Below are 27,165 nucleotides of genomic sequence, written 5' to 3' on the forward strand. Positions count from 1 at the left end.
TTGTGGGTTGCAAGGCCGATTTCTCCCGGTTTAGAACCCAACCGAATACCTTGAGGTACTGAACCATAAGGGCTACTGCTCGATTTAGGCCGGAAGCAGAGTGATCTGTGATAAGGAGGTCGTCCAAGTAAGCTAGGATCGAAATTCCTCGAGTCCTTAGGTTGGCTAAGATGGGAGCCAGGACCTTCGTGAACACCCGGGGGGCTGTTGCTAGCCCGAAGGGGAGAGCTACAAATTGGTAGTGGCGTCCTGCGATTGCAAAGCTCAAGAACTTTTGATGCCCCTGAAAAATTGGTACATGTAGGTATGCGTCCTTTATGTCTATTGAGGCTAGATAATCGTCCTGCTGCAAGGCAGCTGCTGCCGACCGTACTGATTCCATCCGAAAGGAGCGAACCCTTAGGTAAGAATTCAGACCTTTTAGATCCAGGATTGGCCTGACGTCGCCGTTGGGCTTTGGTATGATAAACAGGTTGGAGTAAAAACCTCGCACGCGATCCTGGGCTGGCACCTCTATGATTACCCCCTGGTATAGAAGGCGATCCAAAGCTGCCAGCAGAGACGCTTTCTTTACCGGATCTTTTGGAACTCTTGATTCCTGAGAATGAGGAAGGGGTAGCTGCAGAAATTCTATCTTGTAGCCTGTGGCTACCAAGGAAAGGACCCACTTGTCGGGGACATTGGCTTCCAAACTTCTGCAAGGAATCAAAGCCTTCCCCCCACCCGATTGAGTGGGGGCGCCCCTTCATAAAGCTGATTTGGGGGCTGGTTTTGCTGGCTTGCGAGACCATGGTCTCTTGCCACCTGAGGCCTGTCCCTGCGACTTATTACCAAAGTTTGATCGTGCAGGAGGCCGTCGATACTGCCTGGAGGCCGAAGGCCCCTGTGCCGGAGACAGCTGCCGCTTAAACGTGGGGCCTCGAGATCTCTTTTTGACTGGCAAAAGCGTACTCTTGCCACTTGATATCGTCTGTATGTATTTATCCAAATCCTCTCCAAAAAGTCTTCCTCCGTGAAAGGGGAAGCCCGCTAAGAGTTTTTTACATGGAGTCTCGGCCGACCAATTCTTTAGCCACAAGAGCCTTCGCATGTGTACTAAGAACAGTGACAAACGGGAAGCCTGCTGGATGGAATCTTTTATGGCATCCACCGCGAAACACAGGGCTCTGGGGAGGTCGGCTAATTCTCGTGCCTGCTGAGCCGGAATGTCCTTTAACATCTGTTTTGTCTGATCCTTTAACGCTTGACAAACGCCAATAGCAGCTACTGCAGGCTGCACCACTGCTCCTGCCATAGTAAAGGAAGCCTTCAAGAGCGTTTCTAATCGTTTATCGACCGGATCTTTGAACATTTGTATGTTCTCCACCGGGCAAGTCAAGGATTTATTCACGCAGGAGATGGCTGCGTCCACAGCCGGGAGTGCCCATTTCTTTGCAAATTTTTCTTCCATAGGGTAGAGGCCGTACCCAATCCTGAAAGATCAGATCCTCTAAAAGAGGATGGACTGGAAACAGCGCATTACTCAGCGGCGCCTTTAAGGAGCCCAAAGAAGACATCGCAGGGACTTGAGGCCCTAGTATAGGCAATTTAAATGCCGAACGGACCATGTCTGTTAAAGACTGGATCCACAGACTCTCCACCTGGGAGGCTGAAAATGGTTCTTCTATGGTGGACTCCTCAATATCTGAACCCTCCAGGTTCTGTTCCACTTGATCCTCCTGAGATTCGTATTCCTCAGGGGAGAGAATCTCAGCATCCGAGGATATGAGTTTAGGCGATGGGGAGCTAGTCCGCTTTTTGCCTGGAAAATAATTTGCAATCAGAGCTGTCAATCTTTGTTCTAGCCCACTCAGAGAGGTAGCTAGCATATCCTCTGTGACAAACACAGGGTTGGGATGGTTAGGGCCAGCCAAAGCACCCAACACACCCAATGGCTCATCCAAGGCGACCTCCTCTGGATTATCAGGTAAGGATAGAACTGGCATAGCCTGACTGGGATCCTCAGAATCAGAGGGGGAACCCTTCTGCTTTTTAGCATTTTTTGCACCCTTAGTTCCTGAGCCCTTGGGAGCCATGATACAATACTGAGGTACTCCGCAAAACAACAACCCACTGTTGTAGCAAGGAGTAAAAACAAAAATATGGATAGTGTAAATAGGTTCTCCTAATGCCCCTAAGCTGCTGGGAAAAAACAGTATTACTTCTTTCCCCAATATTGTGCTGCTTGCCAGCTGCTGCAAGAGATTAGGCTTTATAGAAAAAAACGGTCCCTGGGGAGCAAGCTCCGGACCCGAAGTACTCTTATACGCCACCGGGTGTCAGCATGCACCCTCGGAGTACCACCGCTCTGTGTCCTTCCTCCAGCCCTTCAGCTTGCAACTGAGCCGAAGATAACAGTGAGGAGGGGATGCCCCCTTTCTCCTGATGTAGTTGACTCCTCCTCCCTTCCGCGCATGCGCATATCTATGTGCACACACACGCGCGCACCCGCACCCGCAGCACGCTGGGAGGAAGCATGCCAAATGCTGGAGGCTCCAATTTTGAACAGTATGCGGTGGAACACCCTGGACAGGTAAGACAACTCAGGCCAACAGACCTATTGTCATGGGTTAGGCTGCCTTTATAGCCCCCTATCCCATTAGATGCAGGGTTGCAACAGCAAAAATACCACACAATAAGGGGGACCGGCTACTGGGGAGAATAAGACCATCCTGTCTTAAACAGACATAGTGGAAGCTTTTTTGCCAATGCAGAGCATACCCAGGCTAATCCCTCAGTATCTCCCCGGGGGGCCTGCCGTCGAACCAAGTCCCGCAAGCCCCCCCTTACCTGCTCCAAGCCGCAGGACAATTGCATAGCAAGCGGTCCAATCTTCCCCCTTCTCCGTGGGTAGCGTACTAGACCTTCAGGTACTGGGGTCCAGGAAGGAACACCTACTGCCCTGGACCTATATAGCACCCTGGCAACAGGAACTTCTGACTTTTAAAAAACCCAAAGTCCTGGGCCCAGGGTCCAGCCCTCCAAGGAGAAGCATTATAGGCAAAACCCCCACGACTTGGGGCCCGGGTACTGTCCACTTCGGCTCTGAGGCACCTTGGACAGATCCGTTTAGCCTGCCTTGGTCCCAAGGACGTGGAGGCAAAGCTAATTCATGACCAACACCTAAGACACTGGCGAAAAAACTGAGGTACTCCCTCTATGGGAGGGGGTTATATAGGGAGGGGACTTCCTGTTTGAGATTGCCAGTGTCCATCACCTGAAGGTACTCCATATAACCCGTATAGTAATGACTATGCCGCTCTGTGTCCCGTGATGTACGATAAAGAAATTTATGTTTTCTACTCTATTCCTTTATTTTCTATTCTATTTTATTCTCTTTGGAAATTGGAAAATTATTTGAATTCGAAAAGTTTTCTAATTCGAATTTGTTTAAATTCGGTACTATTCAAATTCGTAAATTCAGATACATCCGAATCTCTGAATCGTTAGAATTTTAATTCGGAGCGAAACTAACCGCTTATGTCTAATGTGCGTGTAGTTTCCAGATAAAGTAGCGCAGTGCCAAATAGCAAAAAAATGTCCTGGTAACGATGGGGGTAAAACCTTCTGGAGCCTAATGCCGCGTACACACGATAATTTTTCGGCATGAAAAAAACGACTTTTTTTAAAAAATGTCATTTAAAATGAACGTGTGTGGGCTTCACATCATTTTTTGGGTTCTGAAAAACGACAACATTTTTTTTCGAACATGCTGCATTTTTTAACGACGTTTTAAACAATGTCGTTTTTCGGGTTGTAAAAAAATGATCGTGTGTGGGCTAAAACGACATTAAAAACCCGCGCATGCTCAGAAGCAAGTTATGAGATGGGAGCGCTCGTTCTGGTAAAACTACCGTTCATAATGGAGTAAGCACATTCATCACGCTGTAACAGACAGAAAAGCGTGAATCGTCTTTTACTTACACAGAATCAGCTAAAGCAGCCCCAAGGGTGGCGTCATCCGCATGGAACTTCCCCTTTATAGCACCGTCGTACGTGTTGTACGTCACCGCGCTTTGCTAGAGCTTTTTTTATAAACGATCGTGTGTGGGCAACGTCGTTTTAATGATGAAGTTGGAAAAAAATAAGTTTTTTCTACATGCCGAAAAACGACGTTTTTTTTTCATGCCGAAAAATGATCGTGTGTACGTGGCATAAGTGGTTACAATATTTCATAAAAAATTAATGGAAACATAAAAATGTTTGGCTGCACATACAACAAAAGCTATTTAAAGCATTAGTTTCTCAGAAGTTCATATTTATTCTTTAAACACTATTTGATCTTCACCTCTTCCTGCATTCTCAGAAGACATCAGAAAAACGTAGTTACCACTGGCCTGAAGCTTAGAGGTGTTTTAAGAAGTGATAACTCGTGCAGCAATCTTCGCCCTAATATCTTACCTGCTTGCTTCGAGGTGCTTTGAAATTTTTCTGAATTCATTGAAGAATGCATTTAAAATGACATTCACCCTCTTCATTCAATTTCCATAATTTAAATCCCTCCCTACCTCATTTCATACAATCAGAAAAAATAAATGTTTTGTTTTTTTTAGCTTTTTTAACCACTTCAATACAGGGCATTTTCACCCTCTTCCTGCCCAGGCCAATTTTTAGTTTTCAGCGCTGTCGCACTTTGAATGACAATTGCACGGTCATGCAACACTGAACCCAAATTATTTTTTTTCCCCACAAATAGAGCTTTCTTTTGGTGGTATTTGATCACCTCTGCGGTTCTTATTTTTTGTGCTATAAACAAAAGAAAAGTGATATGTTTGAAAAAAAAAACACAATGTTTTAAACTTTTTGCTATAATAAATATCCTAATTTAAAAAAAAAAAAAAATGTTTTCCTCAGTTTAGGCTGATAAGGTACATATTTTTGGTAAAAAAAACGCAATAAAGGTATATTGATTGGTTTGCGCAAAAGTTATAGCACTTACAAAATAGGGGATAGATTTCTGGCATTTTTATTTATTTTTACTAGTAATGGCGGCGATCTGCAATTTTTATCGTGACTGTGACATTGTGGCGGACATATCGGACCCCTTTGACACTTTTTTGGGACCATTCACATTCAACAGCGATCAGTGCTATAAAAATGCACTGATTACTGTGTAAATGTGACTGTCAGGGAAGGGGGTTAACACTAGGGGGCGATCAAGGGGTTAATCGTGTTACCTAGGGAGTGATTCTAACTGTAGGGGGAGGGGACTCACAAGGGGAGGAGACCGATCAGTGTTCCTCTGTACTGGGAACACACCATCGGTCTCCTCTCACCTGATAGGACGTGGATCTGTGTGTTTACACACACAGATCCATGCCCCTGCTCTATTATTGGGCAATCGTGGGTGGCTGGTGGAAACACAGCCACCGGGCACACGCACAGGCTCCCGAGCGATGCGGCGGGCGCACGTGCCCCCCATGGCGTTCGGGAAGCCCAGGACGTCATATGACGCCAGCCCAGGATGGGAGATCCCATGAAGTGGTTAACGTTAGGGCACCTCACTTCTGATGAAATTTTACAAACTTTGGGTGACAGTGGGCCTTCATATGCAACAGTTAAAGCGGGGGTTCCGCGGTCCTGACGTTTTTTTTTTTTTTTGGTTCCTTAAACTCTTGTTATGTTAAAAAACAATTACTCACTTCTTTTATGTCTCTACTGCGCCGCAAACTCTGTTGGCATAAAATCTGACTTTATAAAATGCTCTTAATGCCGTTTCCATTTTGCTTGTGGGCAGCGTGAAGCCCACAAGCAAATGTTCGATCTCCCATCATCACGTGACCTGCTTCATGGGTCACGTGATGACTAAAATCCTGTGATATTTCGTCAATCTGTCTTATCACTCGTCTCCTGGGAAGCGTGACGCTGTGCTCCCAGGAGACATTGGGGCGCTTGGAATGTAATGACACGCCCAGTCCCGCAGGAGGGATACCCAGAAGTGCCTTGAATTGTCTCCTGAATCAAGGTATTTGAATAATTAAAAAAATTATCGATAGCGGACTTTCCATGTATGTATTGTGCCGGTCTTAATATGTTGCAGTTTGTATTGAGGGTGAACCTCCGCTTTAAACGTTGGGTTGTCCATTTTAAAACTGGCCATTTCGGTGTTGAAAGTAAGAAACCCAGTGGAAGGCCTGTTTCTGTCGCTGTCCCTGAAAATGTGAAAGCCATCCATTACATGATCATAGGGGAACGCCGAAAATCAGCCAAAAGTATTGCTACATATCTGGAAATATCACGTGGGAGAGTTGGTGCCATTATCCACAACTACTTGGAAATGAGAAAGCTTGCAGCAAAGTAGATCCCCAAACGTTTGGCCTTTGCAGGCACAGAGACAGACACAGGCCTTCCACTGGGTTTCTCACTTTCAACACCGAAATGGCCAGTTTTAATTATTAAAATCTCTGTTCCTGCAAAAGTCAAAAAAGTTTTGGGATCACTGTCACATTTAAAGTTTTTGAGATGGGGATGAGGGACACCTATCAGCAAAAGTATGCAGGCATAGGACACACCCCTGGCCACACCCCCTTAAAAGAGAATTGTACAAAAAAAAAGATTGGTTAAACCCACAAGTGCTTTTTTTTTACACTACTATTCCTTTATATTGGCTTTTGGAATTTACAAATGCAGCAATTTAGAAATTGGATGAAAGGTCTAGCACTGGAAAACACTTTTTGATAGATAAAAAGTGCATTTTATATACATCTATATGGATCAGACCAAAATGAATTTTTCTGGAGGTGCTGCCATGTTCACTTTGAAAAGGAAAGATAAGTTAAAATCATAGGTACAGTGGAACCTTGGATTACGAGCAATATCCCTTCCAGGAGAATGCTCGTAATCCAAAGCGCTCGCATATCAAAGCGAGTTTCCCCATAGAAGTCAATGGAAACGGAAATAATTTGTTCCACATTGACTTCTATGGCATGCAATACCGCATGTGGCCAGAGTTGGGGGGTGCCAGAGAGAATCGGAAATACTCGAAAACCGTTGGGCTGCATTTGGAAACCCTCGGAAATACTCGGGAATGGAATATTTATATTTTTGAGTATTTCCGAACGGCTCCGTTCGGCTCTGGCACCCCCGCACCTCTGGTCAAATGCGGTACTGCACACCGCAGAGGTTTGAATCCTGCTCGTTTTGCGAGACAACACTCGCAAACCGAGTCAGGATTTTTTTTTTAAATGCTCGTAGTGCGAAGCGCTCGTTAACCGCGTTACTCGCAATCCAAGGTTTCACTATATTTGATTTTTGCACCATTGAATATAAACAAAGCCAGTACACGCTGCAATTTACAGCTTCCAGCTCATTTTTTTCTGGGTAAGGCTTAAAACTTATCAGCATGCTTATACTTTTCAGAGGTCCGATATTGTTCTATGTACAATCCTTGTTTTATTGATTGCATGTAATATTAAAATTTTCGAAGATTGTGGATTTGGGGTTTTCATGAGCTGTAAGCCATAATCATCATAATTATGAGAAATCACGGCTTGAACTATCTTGCTTTGCATGTAATGAGTCTATCTCATATATTAGTTTCACCTTTTAAGTTGCATTAGTGAAATAAACTTTTGCACGATATTCAAATTTTTCGAGTTTCACCTGTAAGTATCACAGACTCCTCCCATGTACATAATTATCACAGACTCCTCCGATGTATATACGTTTCACAGACTCCTCCCATGTACATAAGTATCACAGGCTCCTCCCATGTACATAAGTATCACAGGCTCCTCCCATGTACATAAGTATCTCAGACTTCTCCCATCACAGGCTCCTCCCATGTACATAAGTATCACAGGCTCCTCCCATGTACATAAATATCACAGACTCCTTCCATTTACATAATTATCACAGACTCCTCCCATGTACATAAGTATAACAGGCTCCTCTCATCACAGGCTCCTCCCATGTACATACGTATCACAGGCTCCTCCCATGTACATACAGGTTAAATTCCAAAAATTTGAATATCGTGCAAAAGTTAATTTATTTCAATAATGCAACTTAAAAGGTGAAACTAATATATGAGAGAGACTCATTACATGCAAAGCAAGATAGTTCAAGCCGTGATTTGTCATAATTGTGATGATTATGGCTTACAGCTCATGAAAACCCCAAATTCAGAATCTCCGAAAAATTGAATATTGTGAAAAGGTGCAATATTCTAGGCTCAAAATGTCCCACTCTAATCAGCTAATTAAGCCATAACACCTGCAAAGGCTTCCTGAGCCTTTAAATGGTCTCTCAGTCTGGTTCAGTAGGAATCACAATCATTGGAAAGACTGCTGACCTGACTGCTGTGCAGAAAACCCTCATTGACACCCTCCATAAGGAGGGAAAGACTCAAAAGCTAATTGCAAAAGAAGTTGGATGTAACCAAAGTGCTGTATCAAAGCACATTAATAGAAAGTTATGTGGAAGGAAAAAGTGTAGAAGAAAAAGGGGCACAAGCAGCAGGGATGACCGCAGCCTGGGGGAGGATTTTCACAAGGAGTGGACTGAGGCTGGAGTCGGTGCATCAAGAGCCACCACACAGACGGATCCTGGACATGGGCTTCAAATGTCGTATTCCATCTTGAATAACAAACAACATCAGAAGCGTCTTACCTGGGCTAAAGAAAAACACACCTGGTCTGTTGGTCAGTGGTCCAAAGTCCTCTTTTCTGATGAGAGCAAATTTTGCATCTCATGTGGAAACCAAGGAGCCGGAGTATGGCGGAAGAATGGAGAGGCACACACTGCAAGATGCTTGAAGTCCAGTGTGAAGTTTCCACAGTCTGTGTTGATTTGGGGAGCCATGTCATCTGCTGGTGTTGGTCTACTGTGCTTCATAAGGTCCAGGGTCACCGCAGCCATCTACCAGGAGATTTTGGAGCACTTCATGCTTCCTTCCGCAGACGAGCTCTATGGGGATGCCGACTTCATTTTACAGCAGAACTTGGCACCTGTCCACACTGCCAAAAGCAACAAAACCTGGTTCAATGACCGTGGGATTACTGTGCTTGATTGGCCAGCAAACTCGCTTGACCTGAACCCCATAGAGGTTCATCGGCCCGCTTCCTTCTCTCCTCTGTCTCTCTCATGCAGCCAGCCTGTCCACCGCAGCCGTGGCCAAGCCCCACTGGTTAAGCAAGAGACTCGGGGCTATAGCCCCAATAGCCACCCCCTAGCAACGCCTCTGCTTATCAGCACCCCCTCGTAAAAAAAAGGAAGGCAAGTGTAAATCTGATATTTAGTATAAAAAATAAAAAAAAACAGCGGTTATTTAATACCACCAGCTTTGTCTCAAAAAAGTCATATAAAATTCTACAATTTTATAATTCGTCAGTCAGAGTATCACAGCACTGCAAACTGAAAAATGGCCTGGCAATGAAGGAGTTTATACAGACTGGCACTCAAGTGGTTAAAAAACACATGTTAATTTTTCATCTTGATGTCTTCCGGACGGAAGTGCTGGGAAATTGTGGTAATATCATACAACGCAGTTCATCGACCCCGTAGTATATTCCGACATAACAACATAGAAATGAGAACCAGACGTCAACCGTTCCTTCTAATAAAGAATAGGAACTTACACTATACTGTTTGTGTGACGCTTAGGTTTGCCCCACATTCAGGAACTGTAATGTAAACTCCATTTCAATAGAAGAGGCCGGGTTACTGATCTCTATTACTCATGTGTTTGTCCTCCAGCTATGATATATCCCACACCGCCTGAGATTAGTATCTAGTGCAATGTCCTAATCAGCTCAGCCATTCATTCCTGCCTGTGATTCAAGTCTCTGAGTTGGGCCCGGAGATAAGGATTCTGGGAGTGGAATTCTTAGGAAACCAAACCTTCTGTCGCCCCACCCAAAACACAAACTATCCCCTTTAACCTTTATTTCAAGAATCCACCCCCCATATGTTTCAAAATCACAAGTTTCTCAGAACTTGTTGTTTCATAATTGAAAAAACACATTACTGTCACAAGCCATAATCGTACCATGTAACCCTTTCTCTTCCAGAGCATCATTTTTTCCCCACACATTTAAGCTAAAAGTTTAGATAACCTTAGGAAATGAGTGAGATTTCGAGGGACTGTCCCTGATTTGGAGCAATGTCCTTCTGTCCCTCTTTCCTCCTCATTTGTCCCTTATTTTTGTCTGATCTATATAGATGTATATAAAATTCACTTTTTATCTATCAAAAAGTGTTTCCCAGCGTTAAACCTTTCATCTGATTTCTAAATTTCTGCATTTGTAAATTCCATAAGCCAATATGAAGAAAAATTTGTGGTTAAAAAAACACCTATGGGTTAACCAATCTTGTTTTTTTGTACAACTCTCCTTTAAGTGGGTGTGGCAAGGGGCAGGGGCAGACTGACAACTCATGGGGCCCCCGGGCAATAGAAGATTATGGGGCCCCTGGGTTTACAGATGGCCACCATGCCAGGAGGCAGTGCATAGGCGGGGCAGCTAAAATCTCGGGATTTTCACATCAAAAGCATGTCAGTTTTCGGAACATATCAGGGACAGATGTAAAAAAAAAACACAGATTTTTACATACTGTCCCTGGTTTTACTGAGCCTGGCAACCCTGATGGGCCCCCCTAGTGGCATGGTGCCTCAATGGTCAGTCTGCCCCTGGCAAGGGGTGTGTCCTATGCCTGCATACTTTTACTGATAGGTGTCCCTCATTCCCATCTCAAAAAGTTGGGAGGTATGGGCATGTTCAGACTAGGATTCAAATTCATGTGTGTCAGCCTGCCAGAAAGCTGCCATCTTTACGGGCCAATCACTCGTGGCCAATCCATTCCCCGCCAGCAGCTGCGCTTAAAAAATGGGAGTGCGGCTAAGGTAAGGTGACCAGATTTTTAAAATGAAATCCGGGGACATATTTTTTCTTTACTAGTAATGGCAACAATCAGCAACTCTCTGCCCGTCGCCGCCCACCTCACAACATCTCAAATCTTACTCTTCGGGCCCGGCTACTACTGGATGCGGAGGAAGATCACTCCGCCAGGGAAGGCAAGGAGATAGGCAGGTGGCTGGCCAGGATTTGAACCAAGGCAGAAGAACATGCGAGTGGAGCTGAATGGACATGCGCCCGAAACTGAAGAAATATTCCCTCCGCTCCGACCAGCACATGATCATCAGAAGGAGGCACAGATAATGGGAAAAATACAACCCCCCTATGCTAGTAGGCACGGCAGAGCGGGAGTGTGTAATTAAATTTTTTTTAATTTTAATTCTGCATTGTCTGTCTTTGAAATTGCCCCTGCCCCCTATTAAATCCAATGAATCCATTGAATCCAATGAATCCAAATGAAATGTCATTTGAAAAAAAAAATGTCCCTTTAAGAGCTATGAGCGGAAGTGACGTTTTGACGTCGCTTCCGCCCTGCAATGATACGGAGACAGGTGGGGCCATCTTCCTCTCACTCGTCTCCATGCCAAGCCAGGGAGCAGATGCGATCGCCTCCGCCACTGCCGGTGGAAAAAAAAATGTCCCTTTAAGAGCTATGAGCGGAAGTGACGTTTTGACGTCGCTTCCGCCCTGTAATGATACGGAGACAGGTGGGGCCATCTTCCTCTCACTCGTCTCCATGCCAAGCCAGGGAGCAGACACGATCGCCTCCGCCACTGCCGGCGGCTCCGGTAAGCAGCGGAGGGCACCGGAGTGTGGCGGGGGGCCCCTCTCCCTCCGCCGATAAAAGTGATCTTGCGGTGAATCCGCCACAGAGACCACTTTTATCTTGAAGTGGACCGCCCGCTGAAGAAGAGGATATTGGGTTTATGATAGCTAGCTGCTGCCATTACAATTATATCCCTCTTCAAAGTACCAACGTAAAACGATGGTGGGCGGTCCGCAAGTGGTTAACCGATTCCCGACTGGCGCACGACGATTCCCGGCTGCGCAAATGGGCGTACAGGTACGTCCCCTTTAATTTGCGACCCTGCCATGAGCTCCGTGACCCCGCGGACCTGATCATCGCTGGTGTCCCGCGATCGGGTCACAGAGCTGAAGAACAGGGAGATGTGAGTATAAACACAACATCTCCCCATTCTGCCTAGGTGACACTGTCACTGATCGTGTTCCCTGTCATCGGGAACACCAATCAGTGATGTGTCACGGCAAGTCACGCCCCCTAACAGTTACAAGCACTCCCTAGGACACACTTAACCCCTTCAGCGCCTCCTACAGGTTAACCCCTTCACTGCTAGTGTAATCTTTACAGTAATCAGTGCATTTTTATAGCACTGATCGCTGTAAAAATGACAATGGTCCCAAAATGGTGTCAAAAGTGTCTGATGTGTCCGCCATAATGTCGCAAGCATGATAAAAATCGCTGATCGCCGCCATTACTAGTACAAAAAAAATTATTCATAAAAATGCCACTATCCTCTATTTTGTAGACGCCCTAAGTTTTGCACAAAAAAAACAATCAATAAACGCTTATTGCGATTTTTTTTTTAACCAAAAATATGTAGAAGAATACGTATCGGCCTAAACTGAGGACATTTTTTTTTTTATATATATATATTTTTTGGGGGGATATTTATTATAGCAAAAAGTAAAAAATATTGATTTTTTTTCAAAATTGTCGCTCTATTTTTGTTTTTAGCGCAAAAAAATAAAAACCACAGGAGGTGATCAAATACCATCAAAAGAAAGCTCTACTTGTAGGAAAAAAGGACGTAAATTTTGATTGGGAGCCACGTCACACGACCGCGCAATTGTCAGTTAAAGTGTCGCAGTGCCAAATTGCAAAAAGTGGCCCGGTCTTTAACCAGCCAAATGGTCCAGGGCTTAAGTGATTAAAGTGGTTGTAAACCTCAGACATGAAATATGAACAGAGCATATCTCTCTCTATAGTGTGTACTTAATTGTGATGCAGTTGCTCGTTTAGGTTTGCCTGTGTTACGGAACCATGAACCAGACGTACAACAAGAGATAAGTGAAAATAAGAAGGCTTTATTGAAAATCAAGCTGTAAAGCAAAAGTCCAAACGGATGGTGAAACCGAAGCAGAGTCTTGCGAAGCCAGAGGTCAGGAACCAGAAGGGTAGTCAGACGAAGCCAGGATCAGGAACCAGCAGGGAAGTCAGACGAAGCCAGGATCAGACACCAGCAGGGATGTCAGACAAAGCCAGGATCAGGAACCAGCAGGGAAGTCAGACGAAGCCAGGATCGGAACCAGAAGCAGCAGCAGTCTTAGAAGCATGTGAACACAGGAGGACCAAGCAAGGAACTGAAGCCACAGACCTCCTATATATATGAGCCAGGCATCCAGCTCCTCCCAGTGGAAAGGAGGAGCCGCAGGGTGGGAGGCTACAAGAGACCCAGAAACCAAGATGGCCGCCAGCACATGTCAAACGAAGGAGACAGGAGAGAGGTAAGACCATGACAGTACCTCCCCCTCAAGGGCCCCTCCTCCGCGGTGCAAAAAACGGTTTCTGAGGGAAGCGTGCATGGAAGGCTCTGAGCAAGGCAGGAGCATGGACATCTGCGGAGGGAACCCAGGAACGCTCCTCTGGACCATAACCACGCCAGTGGACCAAAAACTGCACCCGACCGCAGACCAGGCGTGAGTCCAGGATATTGCTCACCTCATACTCCTCATGATTGCCCACTTGGACCGGACGAGGCCGAGGAACCGAGGAAGTGAAGCGATTGCACACCAGTGGCTTCAACAGGGAGACATGAAACACGTTGGAGATCCGCATGCCAGGAGGAAGCGCAAGGGCATAGGCTACTGGGTTTACCCTGCGAAGCACTCGGAAGGGACCAACAAAGCGAGGAGCCAGCTTGGGAGTGGGCACTCGAAGGTTGAGGTTGTGAGTGGACAACCATACACGGTCTCCGACCTGGTAGGAAGGAGCAGGCGCTCGTCTGCCATCAGCCTGGAGTTTCTGGCGCTGCGCAGAGACCTCAAGGGACTTCTGGATCTGTACCCAAGAGGCGCGTAGGACGGAAAGGTGATCCTCCACAGCCGGAATATCCTGGGGAGAGAATGCCTCCGGTAACACGGCAGGTTGGAACCCATAATTGGCCATGAAGGGAGACGTCCCAGAGGAAGAGTTCACCGCCGTGTTCCTGGCAAACTCTGCCCAAGGCAGGAGGTCAACCCAATTGTCCTGGTGATCGGAGACATAGCAACGAAGGAATTGCTCCAAGTCCTGATTGGATCGTTCTGTGGCCCCATTGGACTGAGGGTGGTAGGCCGAGGAGAAGGAGAGATGAATCCCCAACTGGGAGCAAAAGGCGCGCCAGAACCTGGACACAAACTGACTCCCCCGATCCGACACTATCTCCTTGGGCAAACCGTGCAACCGGAAGACCTCCCAGGCAAAAATCGTGGCCAACTCTTGTGCAGAGGGTAACTTCTTGAGAGGAACACAGTGGCACATTTTGGAAAACCGATCCACAATCATGAGAATGACCGTACGGCCTCGGGATGCAGGGAGGTCCACAATGAAATCCATCCCCAGGTGTGACCATGGGCGCTCCCCGGTGGCTATGGGTTGCAGCAGGCCCAACGGAAGGTGCCGAGGGGACTTACTTTGGGCACAAACGGAGCATGCTGCTACATATGCGGCGATGTCGGAACATAGGGAAGGCCACCAGAACAGACGTGAAACAGCCCAGGACAGCTGATTCTTACCAGGATGCCCCGCGGTCTTGGAGTTATGGTAAGTTCGCAACAACCGAGTGCGCAACTCCTCAGGCACAAAACATCTGCCGTTGGGTCTCCCAGAGGGAGCACCAGATTGAGCCGCCAAAATCTGCTCACCAAGGGGATAGGTCAGGCTGGTGCGAATGGCGGCCAGGATCTGATTCGGAGGTATGACCGAAGTCGGTATAGATTCCTCCCTGGACAGCTCGGAGTACTGCCGTGATAAGGCATCCGCCCTGATGTTCTTGGAACCGGGTAGGTAGGAGACCACGTAATTAAAACGTGACAAGAACAGAGCCCATCTGGCCTGACGTGGTGTCAATCTCTTGGCCTCAGAAAGGTAGGTCAGATTCTTGTGGTCCGTCAGGATGAGAACCGGAACCACCGAGCCCTCGAGCAAGTGCCTCCACTCTTTGAGAGCCTGCACTATGGCCAATAACTCCCTGTCACCAATCTGATAGTTGCACTCCGCGGGTGACAGTTTCCGGGAGTAAAACCCACAAGGAAGCAGCGGACTGTAACGTTACTGGCGTTGTTTTGAACAGGACGAGCGCAGCCTTACCTAATCCTGTTAGCTGCGCTCGTCTCCCTGACTCTGGCGTGTCACTTCCTGTGCGCCGCGGCTTGCGTTCCACGCTGGAACGCGGAAGCGCGCCCCCAGCGAGACTCCTCGTTTCCCACGCTGTGCGGGCTATTTAAACGCGCAGCAATGACGGCAGGGTGTTCCGCTATTTTGTTGGACCCCTGCCGTCACCCAGGACCCGCTCCTCAAAGCCCTGTGGACCTGCTGTCAGGAGACACTCTCTTCATCCCTCCAGCACCAGGATCAGCGCTCCCTGCAGCCCTCTGCCCACAGTCTGTCCATCCAGGACTGGGATCAGCTCACCCTTCAGCCATCAGCTTCTCAGGCTTCCCATCTGTACCAGCACTCTGCAGACCTGAATGTAGCCATCTCTGTTTCTACTAGCAGTACCGCAAGTATCTCTACACAAATTGTTAAGATCTCCAGCCTATGCTGAACTGTGCTTGTCTATCAATTGCATATCTCAATATCTAAGTCCTGCCTGAATATACTTGTGCATTGTCCCAGCTTGTGCTATATATATACATATATGTGTTGGCTCTATCTGCACTGCTTTCAGTAAGAAACATTAAGTAATACTGCTACCAAAAACCTTATACCTACTTATTCATAGACTGTGTCTTTAACCGTTACTGCATTATAAAGGCTTATGAGTTAATAAGCTTTCTTGATTATGCTGGTGCTCTATCTGAGGTTGTGATGATATAAACCATTAACTCTTAACCATACTATAGAGTGACTTTTGGTTTACACTGAGAAACCTCCGCAGTTGAGATCCAATTAATTAAATATAAAAATAACAGGACAGGATCGTCACATAATAGCGGAACCTTTAACATTATGGATCCAGCGGAGCTAACAAACCATTTAGTGGGCTTGTCACAACGTGTGGATACACTTACTGCTAATTTGGCTGATCTCCGTTTAGAAAATGAGGCCCTCAGGGATCAGAATTTTGCTCAAGCCAGGGAGCGACCAGAACCTAAGGTCTGCCCCCCCGAATGCTTTTCTGGTGACAGGAAAAATTTTCGTCAATTTATCAGTTCATGTCGGTTAATGTTTGATTTACGTCCACGGACTTATTATTCTGACAGAGTCAGAATTTTGACTTTAATTTCATACCTTAAAGGAGAACCCAGAGTCTGGGCAGATGCCTATGTTGAAGAGCACAGCGATCTACTAGGCGCCCTCAATACCTTCATAGATGAGATGTCTTTACTCTATGAGGACCCTAACAAACAGCTTACAGCTGAAAATACCATCAGAAATTTGAGACAGGGAAAGAGACAAGTGGAGGACTATATTTCAGAGTTCAAATGCTGGTGTCGTGAAACCTTATGGACAGATATAGCTCTCAGGAATCAGTTTCGCATTGGGTTATCCGAATCCGTCAAGGATGAGCTCGCACGTGTGGAAATTCCAGCATCCCTGGAAGATCTCATGCATCTCTCCCTCTCAATTGATAGACGCATCAGAGAAAGAAAGGCTGAACGAGCTAATTACTACCAACCAGCACCAATCAGGAGGTCTAGATCACCTCCCAAAGAGATTCCTATGGAAGTTAGTACAGTTAGGGGCCCACTGACCCCAGCTGAGAGACAGAGACGCAGAAGCAACAATCTATGTCTCTACTGTTCCGCCCCTGACCACATGGTCTCTGCCTGCCCCATTCTAAGGAGTAAAACTGAAGGTAACAACTTAAATATTAGTAGTTTAAACTTGACAAAACCCAAAACTCGTCAAAATATTAACCAATACATCTTTCTCACCCTTACTTTACAGTGGGACCAAGATAGGACCACCATTGACGCGATGGTCGACACTGGTGCTTGTGGCAATTTTATTGATTTGAGTTTTGTTAATTTAAATAAAATTCCTTCTGAGTTAAAGCAAAACCCCTCGTCTGTCACTTTCATTGACGGATCCGAATCTTCCTTTGGTCCAGTACTGTCTCAAACCGCCCCATTATTAGTTACATGTGATAAGGTACATATGGAGAATCTTGTATTTGACATCATCCCATCCCCCTTATTCCCGGTCGTTCTAGGGTTACCATGGTTGCACATCCATCAACCAACCTTTCATTGGTCCAAAACTTCACTTTGTTTAGATTCTCCTTACTGCAAACATACTTGCTATCCCTCACATAACTCTCTTGTAAATAATGTAAACTTCAATGGTGTTCCATCTTATTTAATGGACTTCTTGGACGTCTTCAGTAAAACCAAAGCTGAGACCCTTCCACCTAATAGAATTTATGATTGTCCTATTGATCTAATCCCAGAGGCTACCATTCCCACTGCGAGAATTTACCCATTATCACAGCCTGAACTGGGTTATCTCAAGGAATACCTGGATGACAACCTTAGAAAGGGTTTCATTAGACCCTCTACCTCTCCAGCTAGTGCTGCCATGTTCTTTGTAAAAAAAAAAGACGGATCTCTCAGACCTGTAATCGATTATCGTTCATTGAATAACATCACGATAAAAAATCGTTACCCATTGCCACTAATTCCAGAACTAATAGAAAGGCTGCAAACTTCTAAAATTTTCACAAAGCTAGATCTCAGGGGTGCTTACAATTTGATCAGAATTCGTCCAGGCGACGAGTGGAAAACTGCCTTTAAAACTCGTTACGGTTTATTTGAGTGCTTAGTGATGCCATTTGGTTTATCAAATGCACCTGCAACCTTCCAACGTTTTATTAATGACATTTTTCGTGATTTACTAGACGTTTGTGTCGTGATCTATCTGGACGATATCTTGATTTATTCTGACACCTTTGAAGAACATACTAAGCATGTCAGATGGGTTTTAGGCAGACTCAGAACACATTGCCTCTACGTCAAACTCGAAAAATGTGTTTTCAACCAGACCAGTGTTTCTTTCCTTGGGTACCAAATCACCCCAGAAGGTATACAGATGGACAATTCAAAAGTTGATTGTATTCTCTCCTGGCCAGTTCCCCATTCTAGGAAGGCTTTGCAGCGCTTCCTTGGTTTTTCTAATTATTACCGTAAATTCATTAAAAACTTTTCGCAGATTGTGAAGCCCCTGAATGCCCTAACAAGTAAAAACACACCTTTCAAATGGACTAATGAGGCACAAGCAGCTTTTGAGACACTCAAACAATCTTATACTACTGCCCCTATTCTCCTACTACCTGATCCTTCATTCTTCTTCACCGTAGAAGTTGATGCATCACATTTCGCATTAGGCGCAGTACTTTCACAACAACAAAATGGGTCTGAACCTTTACATCCAGTGGCTTTCTATTCCAGAACTTTAACCAGTGCAGAAAGGAATTACCCAATTGGAGAAAAAGAACTCCTAGCAATCAGAGATGCTCTAGCCAATTGGAGACACCTTCTTGAGGGTTCTACACATCCGATCACTATTTTGACAGATCATCGAAATTTGCAACATCTGAAGGCCTGCAAAACCTTGTCTGCCCATCAGGTGAGATGGAGCTTGTTCTTTGATCGATTTGATTTTCAAATCTCCTATAGACCAGGTACACAAAACTTAAAAGCAGATTCCTTATCCCGCATGAATGAAGACCGTTCTACCGAGTCACCACCTCATTCTATCATTCCTGATAACCGATTCATAGGAATAACTACTTCCTTTAAACAGTTACTCTCTCAAACCATATCCACAGATACTTCTGAGCTTCCTAATGGTGTTACAAAACAAACAGACGGATTATACACTTATAAAAATAAATTGTATGTCCCTTCAAAATTACGGTTGTTATTACTTAGACAATTACATGATTCTCCATTAGCTGGTCATCCCGGAATCACCAAGACAATACATCTGGTTAAAAGACACTATTGGTGGCCTCAATTAGCTAAAATGGTGCAAGAATATGTTTCTTCCTGCGAGATTTGTGCCAGCAACAAATCTTCTAGGAGACCGCCATTTGGTCTACTTACCTCCCTCCCAATACCCAACAGACCATGGGAGGTTGTATCAATGGACTTTATAGTCGAGCTTCCTAGATCGAATGGGGCTAATACCATTATGGTCACTGTAGACCTATTCACTAAAATGGCACATTTTATTCCCTTAAAGAATCTTCCAACTTCACTAGAGACAGCAACAGCTTTCATAAACAATGTTCTTAAGTTGCATGGGTTACCCACTCAAATTATCTCCGATTGAGGATCTCAGTTCATCTCCAAGTTTTGGAAAGCTTTGTGTAAGGCACTGAAAATTGATCATAGAATGTCCACGGCCTACCATCCTCAAACAAACGGACAGACAGAACGTATTAACCAAATCTTGGAACAGTATTTACGCTGTTACTGCACTCATCTCCAAGATGACTGGTTTCAACTACTTCCCCATGCAGAATTTGCATACAATAATTCAACCAGCTCTTCGTCACTACTCTCACCATTTTTTGCTAACTATGGGTTTCACCCAAACAGTTTACCGACTTCATTTCTTTCTAACGAAGTACCTGCAGTAGACGATTATCTCACCACCCTAAAAAACACCATTCCAATCATACGATCAAACCTAGAAAGTGCGCAAACACGACAAAAACGAAATTATGATCTTCATAGGTCAGTACCTCCTTCTTACGACGTTGGTGATCTGGTTTGGCTGTCTACCAGAAATCTACGTCTAAATTTACCATCGAAAAAGTTGGGTCGTCAATTCATAGGTCCATATCCTATTTCTCAAGTAATTAACTCTAATGCAGTAAAACTACGTTTACCCCTTGATTGGAAGATACATCCAGTTTTTCATGTCTCTCTTATAAAACCGTATGTACCCAATCCATTTTCCAACAGGGCTGCCCAACCTCCTCCACCAGTTGAAGTTCTGGGTGAGACAGAATACGAAGTAGAAAAGATTCTGGATTCTAGACAAAGAGGTTCTGGCATTCAATATTTAATACGTTGGAAAGGGTACTCCCAACTTGAAGATTCTTGGGAAAATTCTTCCCACATTCATGCTCCTCGTTTAATTAGACAATTCCATCAGAGGTACCCCACTCGTCCTTCACCTATTATTGGCACTGGTGGTGCCCCATTGAGGAGGGGAGTATGTAACGTTACTGGCGTTGTTTTGAACAGGACGAGCGCAGCCTTACCTAATCCTGTTAGCTGCGCTCGTCTCCCTGACTCTGGCGTGTCACTTCCTGTGCGCCGCGGCTTGCGTTCCACGCTGGAACGCGGAAGCGCGCCCCCAGCGAGACTCCTCGTTTCCCGCGCTGTGCGGGCTATTTAAACGCGCAGCAATGACGGCAGGGTGTTCCGCTATTTTGTTGGACCCCTGCCGTCACCCAGGACCCGCTCCTCAAAGCCCTGTGGACCTGCTGTCAGGAGACACTCTCTTCATCCCTCCAGCACCAGGATCAGCGCTCCCTGCAGCCCTCTGCCCACAGTCTGTCCATCCAGGACTGGGATCAGCTCACCCTTCAGCCATCAGCTTCTCAGGCTTCCCATCTGTACCAGCACTCTGCAGACCTGAATGTAGCCATCTCTGTTTCTACCAGCAGTACCGCAAGTATCTCTACACAAATTGTTAAGATCTCCAGCCTATGCTGAACTGTGCTTGTCTATCAATTGCATATCTCAATATCTAAGTCCTGCCTGAATATACTTGTGCATTGTCCCAGCTTGTGCTATATATATACATATATGTGTTGGCTCTATCTGCACTGCTTTCAGTAAGAAACATTAAGTAATACTGCTACCAAAAACCTTATACCTACTTATTCATAGACTGTGTCTTTAACCGTTACTGCATTATAAAGGCTTATGAGTTAATAAGCTTTCTTGATTATGCTGGTGCTCTATCTGAGGTTGTGATGATATAAACCATTAACTCTTAACCATACTATAGAGTGACTTTTGGTTTACACTGAGAAACCTCCGCAGTTGAGATCCAATTAATTAAATATAAAAATAACAGGACAGGATCGTCACACGGACCCTCTGGTGTTCTACGCTGAGACAGAAGGGCGCCTACTCCCGTCTCAGACGCGTCCACCTCGAGGACAAAGGGCAACCCAGGGTTGGGATGAGACAGAATCGGAGCCGACACAAAGGCGGATTTTAGGGCCTCAAAAGCCCGGATGGCCTCGAGCGGCCAGACCTGGGAATTACTGCCCTTCCTGGTCAGATCCGTGAGAGGCTTGGCCAGCATGGAGAAGTCCCTGATGAACTTCCGATAATAATTGGCGAAGCCCAAAAAGCGCTGCAAGGAACGAAGACCACTGGGCTGAGGCCACTGTAAGACAGCCGAAACCTTCTCAGGGTCCATGGAGAACCCCTCAGCGGAAATGATGTAACCTAAGAAGGTTACCTGGGATCGGTGAAATTCGCATTTCTCAAGCTTACCGAACAGCTTGTTCTCTCGTAACCGTTGCAACACTCGCTTGACATCCAGAATGTGGGCCTCCATGGATTCAGAGTATACCAAGATGTCATCCAAATAGACCACCACACACTGCTGCAACAGGTCACGGAAAACATCGTTGATGAATTCCTGAAAGACTGCGGGCGCATTGCACAACCCAAAGGGCATAACCAAGGATTCATAATGACCGGTCCTGGTGTTAAACGCGGTCTTCCACTCATCGCCCGCCTTGATCCTTACCAGGTTATATGCCGCCCTCAGGTCGAGTTTGGTAAAGACCGTGGCCCCCTTAAGGCGATCGAACAGCTCGGAAATCAAGGGTATCGGGTAAGCGTTCTTGATCGTGATGCGATTAAGGCCCCTGTAATCGATGCAAGGCCTCAACTCACCGCCCTTCTTTTTCACAAAGAAAAATCCAACCCCTGCCGGGGACGAGGATTTGCGAATGTGACCACGGGACAGCGCCTCCATCACGTACTCCTCCATGGCCTCATTCTCCGCAACTGACAGTGGATAGACCCTGCCGCGAGGAGGAACGGCACCAGGTTGTAACTCTATGGCACAATCGTATGGGCGGTGCGGCGGTAGGGCAACTGCGCACACCTTATCGAATACATCCCGGTACTCCTCGTATTCAGGAGGCAACAGAGAGTCCGAGGAAGTACACAGCAACTTGACAGGCCCATGGATGCAACTAGCCCCACACTGTGGTGACCATGAGAGGATCTCGACCGATCTCCAGTCGAAAGTCGGATTATGCTTCTGGAGCCAGGGGTACCCCAAGACCACCGAGTAGTGTGGAGACGAAATAACCTGGAGGCAGACCGACTCTCTGTGAACGGCACCAATGGCTATCCCCACTGGAAGGGTCTCATGAGTCACGTGTGACGGCTGGAGGGGTCTGCCGTCTATCGCCTCTAGAGCCAGCGGGGAACCTCGAGCCTGCAGAGGAATGGAATTGGCGGCAGCGAACTCACTATCAATGAAAAAACCACCAGCACCAGAGTCCACCAACGACTGGGTCGTCACCGAGCCCCCGACCCAGGAGAGGACAACAGTGATCAGTGGTTTATCAACACGGGAAACCGGGGACGAGGAGACTCCACCCAAGATCTGCCCCCGACAGGATCTCAGGTGCGAGCGTTTCCCGGACGGTTCGGACATGCCAACCGAAAATGCCCACCGAGACCACAGTACATGCATCGGCCCTCGCGTCTCCGGAGTACCCTCTCCCCCTCGGACAGGCGAGCAAACCCCAGCTGCATTGGTTCACCCCCAGACAAGTCAACCCCAGGAGGCGTGGGAGGAGAGGGAGGCACGGGTGGGACAGCAAACGTAGGCGCCAAACTGTTAGGAGGCTCTCCTTAAAGGAAGGTCTCTCCCTGAGTCTGGTGTCAATCAAAATCAGGAAAGAAATAAGAGCCTCGAGCTCCACTGGTAGGTCCTTAGCTGCAACCTCATCCTTCAAGGCATCCGAGAGACCATGAGAGAAAGCAGCGAACAGAGCCTCATTATTCCAGCCCACCTCTGCTGCCAGGGTACGAAACTCAATGGCGTATTCGGCTACAGATCGTGAACCCTGTCTGACGGACATAAGGAGCTTCGCAGCAGAGGCGGCGCGAGCCGGCACATCGAATACCTTTCGAAGAGAAGCAACAAAACCGGAAAACTCGGTGTGATACATTTGCCTATATGCTTCAGTCTAATGCTCTCCCTGCTTGCCATTGTGATTACCATCCGGTTATTGAAGTGCTAATGTCCCCTCACTATTTCTAAAGGTTAATTGATCTATTGTGTTGTGTGAAGGAGATCTGTGTTTATGTGGCTTGTGTTAATTATTCGGATTGCTTCATTGTGGTAATTATCTCTCTATATGCGGGGTCGAGTTGTCTAGTTAATGTATTTAGTAAAACTAGTACTCAACTCCACTGATGTCATTATCTAAAGAAAATGTGTTTTCAGACTCGGCTCCGTCGTGTCTGCCTACTCATCTGTATGGAAGCCCCAGTGTGAGGGGGGCGGAGATTTGTCATTGTAACAGTTTTGGAAATGACATATAAGCTGTGTGTTATAACATTAAACTCAGTCTTGGTTCCAGCATCCAGTCTTGACTCATGTGTGGGGGATCCTGTGATGTTCTTGTATGGAGAGGAGGGAATGCTTGACGGGGATATCATACCGATACCGTCACACTCGGCAACCACCGGATTGTTGTTCTCCCATAAAGGGCTGGCCCAGGCCAAGGCCTTGTCCGAAAGCAGCGAGATCAAGAAGCCCACCTTTGATCTCTCAGTGGGAAAGACATGTGGCAGCAACTCGAAATAAATGCCCACTTGGTTAAGGAAACCTCGGCACTGAGTTGGCTCTCCCCCAAATCGCTGTGGAAGGGGGGCAGAACCGGTCATACCCTGAAACACCGCAGGCGCAACAACAGGTGTCGGGGTAGACTCTGGCGCAACAACCGGAGCGGCAGTAGGAGCGGGCCCAGGAGCGACAACCGACCCATCGGCAACGGGAGCGAAATGAGCCGTGCGTTCAAGCAGGGTTTGCAACGCCACGGCGAACTGACCCAACAGGTAATCCTGCTGATCAAGTCTGGCAACCAGCGCGGGTAGCGAGGATGGCCCTGTACCGTCAAAATTCATGGCTTGGTCCTAATGTTACGGAACCATGAACCAGACGTACAACAAGAGATAAGTGAAAATAAGAAGGCTTTATTGAAAATCAAGCTGTAAAGCAAAAGTCCAAACGGATGGTGAAACCGAAGGAGAGTCTTGCGAAGCCAGAGGTCAGGAACCAGAAGGGTAGTCAGACGAAGCCAGGATCAGACACCAGCAGGGAAGTCAGACGAAGCCAGGATCAGGAACCAGCAGGGAAGTCAGACGAAGCCAGGATCGGAACCAGAAGCAGCAGCAGTCTTAGAAGCATGTGAACACAGGAGGACCAAGCAAGGAACTGAAGCCACAGACCTCCTATATATATGAGCCAGGCATCCAGCTCCTCCCAGTGGAAAGGAGGAGCCGCAGGGTGGGAGGCTACAAGAAACCCAGAAACCAAGATGGCCGCCAGCACATGTCAAACGAAGGAGACAGGAGAGAGGTAAGACCATGACAGGCTGCCTGTTGAGGTTTAGCTAGATTGTAGCTAGATTGCATAGCTCCCAACTGTCCCTGATTTTGAGGGACTGTCCCTGATCTGAAACAATGTCCCTCTGTCCCTCATTCCTCGTCATTTGTCCCTCATTTTGGTCTGATCTATATAGTTGTATATAAAATGCACCATTTATCTATCAAAAAGATAGATAACTGTCGTCATAGACAACGTCTATGACGAAACGCGTAAGGAGGAGTTACGCACATTACGTCATTTCCGGGTACCGTCAGCTGGAACGCAGTTGAAGCGCACGCTGCGATCTCCAGCTTGGCTTACGTACTCTGCAAATACCTGGATAGACAGGAAGCAGCTAGATTTTATTCAGTTTTATGTACACATTTTTAATGGTGGCAGTTAATAAAAATATTTTTTTGATACTACACCATGGGAGCCATACTTTTTTCTTTCTGAGGGAATTGGAGACTTGCCGTTGCCAACTTTCTGAGCTTATGCCTGCACACAACTAGTCTGGTGAGCGAAGGAACAGAACAGTGGAAGCCCAGGATATCTGATTTATATGCTGTATACCCCCGGAGGGGTTATTGGAGCTGATAAATGGGGACCTTTGTGGGGGAGTACCTGTAGTCACTTCAAGATCACCTGTTGTGTTATATAACACCTTTCACTGCGAGATCTCGCACCGATTTGAATATAGATGAATGGAACTTCAATACTGATCATTTATTGGACATTCAGGGCCAGATTCACAGTTGTAATACGCCGGCGTATCTACTGATACTCCGGCGTATTTTCAAATTTGCAGCATCGTAGCGTTGTTCTGAATCCTCAAAACAAGTTACGACGGCTTTAGGCTTCAATCCGAAAGGCGTATGGCTTCGTACGCCTTTGGATCGTAGGTGTAATACTCCGTCGCCCGCTGGGTGGAGTTTGCGTAGTTTTCCACGTCGGGTATGCAAATTAGCTGTTTACGGTGATCCACGAAGGTACGCGCGTTCGTCGCATTCTCTTACGTCGTCGCTAGTCGGCTTTTCCCGTCGCAAACTTACGCCTGCTATTTCATGGCTTCGATTTAGACCAGTCATGTTAAAGTATGGCCGTCATTCCAGAGTCGAATTTCAAATTGTTTTTTTTTGTGTAAGACGTCCAGGTATACGAAAGGACGTAACGCACGTCGCCGTTCAAAAAACATGTCGGGGCGCCGTAATTTCGCGCAAAGCACGGCGGGGAATTTCCTAACGGAGCATGTGCAGAACGTTTGGCGCGGGAACGCGCCTAATTTAAACGGTACACGCCCCATTTGAATTAGGCGGGCTTGCGCCAAACGCATTTACGTTACACCGCCGCAAGTTTACAGGCAAGTGCTTTGTGAATCAAGCACTTGCGCTGAAAACTTGCGGCGGTGTAACGTAAACGAGATACGTTACGCCGCCGCAGTGCAGGTACCTGAATCTGGCCCTCCGTATCACTTTATTGGACTTTTTTTGGAGTTGGTTTTTCTAATTATTGGTTAATATATTTTTGAGGTATTTTATATGTAATTTTATGTTATGTGGAATGTCCTCTTGACAAAATGAATGTGTCACTTATGGCACAACATTAAGCAGCATTTGCTGGGCTGCATTATAGTATCTCACTTTATCACCTACACCTATAGCCTTCTTTTAGTAGTCATAGTATAAGGATTGATGCCTATATTGTTATACCCACCAGTGATTTAAGGCTCACCCATATTGATAGCACTATATGATCACAGTTTATATGCATGTAATAGTTTTTTATATGTAATATTGTTTTTTGAGGAATTAATACACATACAATTAGACAATAGTTATTTCTTTTGTTGATCCTTGACAGATCACTCTTTAGGGCCATGCAGCGCCACTACCCCCATCTCTTTTTTCTTTTTTTTCTCCTTAGTATCCCCTTTGGGGATTCTATTAGCAGCAGCTTTTTCTAATTATTATCCTAAGCGCAGGATTATTTTTATTTTTATCTATCAAAAAGTGTTTTCCAGCGCTAAACCTTTCATTTGATTTCTAAATTGCTGAATTTTTAAATTCCAAAAGGAATAGTAGTGGTAAAAAAAGCACTTGGGGGCATGGGCGTCCGCTTATAGGGTTAAGGGGGGGCGAGTGACCCCCCCCCCTGGAATCAGCAAGGGTCTGCCATGCTCGCATCTGTAGCTGTGCTGACTCTGTGTTTGTGTGAGTTGGCTCCACACGGAGCTTACAGAGCTCTTTACTGCCACCTCTGGCTGTTTCCTGTATGTGCACCCTCATGTTTGTTTGCTGCCTGTAATGTATTTTCAAAGGGACATGTGGAAACAGGACTTGGGAGAAGGAAGACCACCGTGACCTTACAAGTGGGGGCTGTGAGTACAAGTCAAGGGAG

The sequence above is a fragment of the Rana temporaria genome, chromosome 3 (assembly GCF_905171775.1).
Source record: "Rana temporaria chromosome 3, aRanTem1.1, whole genome shotgun sequence".
NCBI classification, from domain to species: Eukaryota; Metazoa; Chordata; class Amphibia; order Anura; family Ranidae; genus Rana; species Rana temporaria.